This window comes from Silurus aristotelis, assembly GCF_946808225.1.
Source record: "Silurus aristotelis genome assembly, chromosome: 1".
Lineage (NCBI taxonomy): Eukaryota > Metazoa > Chordata > Actinopteri > Siluriformes > Siluridae > Silurus > Silurus aristotelis.
The window spans coordinates 1,821,437-1,824,672 of record NC_139574.1 but is presented as its reverse complement, the minus strand read 5'-3'; the positions used below and the strand labels follow the sequence as shown (position 1 = coordinate 1,824,672).

At 36.8% G+C, this 3,236-nt stretch overlaps 1 long non-coding RNA gene across 1 annotated transcript; it reads right to left on the bottom strand.

The window, feature by feature from the left end:
* Positions 1 to 1,448: 1,448 nt before the first annotated feature.
* On the bottom strand, positions 1,449 to 2,807 carry LOC310735354. The gene is made up of 4 exons (XR_014536268.1): positions 2,762 to 2,807; positions 1,953 to 2,058; positions 1,607 to 1,738; positions 1,449 to 1,528 (listed from the first exon to the last, which is right to left on the bottom strand). It is a non-coding gene; the product is annotated as an uncharacterized lncRNA (long non-coding RNA).
* Between the last annotated feature and the right edge of the window lie 429 nt (positions 2,808 to 3,236).

The following is a 3,236-nucleotide window of genomic DNA, read 5'->3' as shown; positions in this document are numbered from 1 at the left end:
CCAAGTAGTACCAGACCATTACTACTGAGGCCTAGAATACTTTAATATTCAGTACATCTGCAGGAAACTAGACTCCATATGTCACTTTCAGGCTATGTGTTTGGTTTAAGTTATTAAAACAGGCACAATCCCCTATTTCATCTGGACTTATGCAAAACATATCAAAAGGAATGTAAATATTTGATGTAGTTTTGACTTTGAGTTGTAACTCCCAGTTCCCGTTGCCTGTTTAGGGTATAAAAAAGATTATCCACAGTATTGACAATGAATTGTGTTTCATGGTAAACTGGGCTCCCTGTACTGGTCATATTGCGAATTCCGGGGTGACTGACGGGTGAGGGGTCGATTGAGGATGGTGGAGGGCCAGTAGACATCTTGTTCCAGGACCGGGGCCCCTAGAGAAGACCATTATAGTCCCTACATGCCTCTGGGCCCACTGCACACGGTCCCCCTTCTCAATCTATGTATTTTGAGTAAAAAAAAAAAAGTTATGTTCACGTGTAAAACTGATATTACTACTTTTTGTTGATTCTCTTGCAGAGAATTTTTCTTTTTGCAACGCTGCAGGGTGTTAGCCCTCCAGGAACAGGATTGGAAACTCTGCAAGAAAATATCTAGTTAAAAATGCAAAGATTGTCAACCAAAAGTAATATCAGTTTTACATGTGAATATTAAAATTTGCAAAAAAACTTTTTAACTCCAACTACATAGTAGCCCTCCACCATCCACAACCGACCCCTCACTCGTCAGTCACCCCGGAATTCGCTAATATGACCTGTACAGTGAGTGTTATAATGTAATAAGTAAAGTCCTGCCCCACGACTACCAAAAATAAGTTTTCGCGTGAGCAAAATAAAAGCTTAAGCTTCAGTTGTGTTCTCGGTTAATAATGGCGTTAAAATGCCCCATGTTTTATTACAGAATTGAAGCGAGCTGGCGTACATGTTTGGCAGCAAGCCAGCCCGGGTACTCAGTGTGTTTAAGCGCATGTGTGGATGAACACCACCTCACATGATATCGCTCAGGTCCTAGTCTCAACATATAAATAAATCCACGCGAATTTTAGAAGAAAGGCCTGCACTTAACACAAATTGAAAATGTATCTAAATAATTGGGCTCGAAAATGTAATACCTCGTCAGATGAAGTTAATTACTTTTTAATGCCCTTAATATTGGCTAATTTCATTTACTACCTTTTACAAACCCCACGGACACCCTGGGCTGAGACTGCCAGCCACCAGCTCTCCACTGACAGGTCACGTGACCACACATCATGGGATTTTGTGTAAAGGCGGCTCCTGCTAGCCAGTGTAAGTTTAAACCCCTACAGTCTCTGTCATCGCCTTTTGTGTTGTGCACACTGTAGCTCCACATAAGATCTCTCTCTGTCTCTCTCAAGAAATAATTACCAAGAAAACATCTGTATAGATATTATGAAATGAATACTTACCACTGATTTCTTTGTAGACAATGACTGTTTGGTAGCATCTGAAGGCATGGAAATATCCATATTTTCCATTGAATCCTCCTGGTCAGGTTTTAATTATTTTATTTATTTTTATATATATATATAATATAATTTTTTTTTTTACGTGCACAAACTTACCGAGGATTGTTTGCTGCACATCAGCTGTAAGGCAAGGATGTCCTGCTTGAGGGGAGATTGGACCTGATCGTCTGGGGTCTGGTGAGGCATGATTGGGCCAACACTTGGTGTTTCCTCTGAACTTTCCTTAGCCTGAAATAAGTTAATATTTGATTTTATATTAATATTTAGTTTATGCAGGCAATGTTTTTGTACATATAATCCACTAGATTTCTATTCATTTCTAGGAAACACTCAACAGAATACAAGAACAATTTAACTACAATATTATACAGACTAAATGAGTACAGTGATTTAGGCTACTTCAATTTCCATGCATGAAATTTCAACAGGAAAATAGGCCTACCTTCAGTCTCCTGGCACATTCATCATGATGGTTTCTCAGTCTTGTGATGCGACGTTCAAACCTGTCTTTGGTCTCCGTGCTGATCCCTTTGTTGGGTTGATTTGGTCTGTTAGAAAGGTGTAATAAACTCAGTAACTGTACACATACATCAAACAGTACACATGCTTTTACACAATGTCCAAACCGCAAGCCATCGCTGTCCCAGCTCATGAACTCACACTATTACACAACAGGTGCGACATTCACCAAGATGCGGCAAATGGCTATCAAAGTGAAAATATGAACTCTGTCGACACGGATTTTATTGTCTTTTGGATCACGAATACGACGACTGACAAAATAATTAATGAGCCCTTATTCCTATAACGTGCTGATAGTGTAGCGCAGGCCTGAACTTGTGATTACCAACATCATTAACGTCTCTCTCCAATCCTAAACTTTTCAATTATGAACAGGACATGGTTTTTTTATTATTTTCCTCTGTTTTGAGGTAAAATTAACATTCAGAACAAGTGTCGTTAGGTTAATGCCCTCAAATAGGCGGTTAGACTAGCTATGTCCATTAAGTACATTACTGTCTAAACTATAAATCACATTATATAATCAAGCAAATTCTTACCGAACTTAATTTAAGACGCAAACCAACAAGCTTGTTAGTTATGCCTGCCTAAATCTATGTCCTTGCTACCTACAGCTAAATTACCTTTTAATTAAAAGCAATCGGTTTAATTAATGATATACCTTCTCATAGTACTACTATAAATAGCCAAAATGAAGTTTACCATGGTATTTATGTTGTAAAACATTACCTTATTTTCTCCATGATGCGTCCATAAGAATGATGATCTTAAAATGGCTGTAAATGAACTCCTGCATCTGCACTCCAATTAGTCTCCCCACATCCAACCAAAGCTGCATGATGTTAATCTTAATAATTACAAAATATATATCCTTTAATTAAATTAATTATCTTCACAATGATGACGATATACTACTACTATGTCTACATTTTGTTTGAATGCATGTACTGAATAAAAAACTGATTCATTAAATGAGGCAAATCTTTTTCCGTTTTATAAACTACCAATTTTGCCAAAATTATAAAATAAATAAAATAAAAATTACTAGTTTCACATGATGTATGTATATTAGAGGCTGTTTCTATTACAAATTGTTTCTATCATTTCATGGTTTATAGATCTTGTGGAAGTTAATAACTTTGCACAGTGATTAACGTTCTATTGAAATATGAAATATGTTCTTATAAATATGTAACTCATTTTA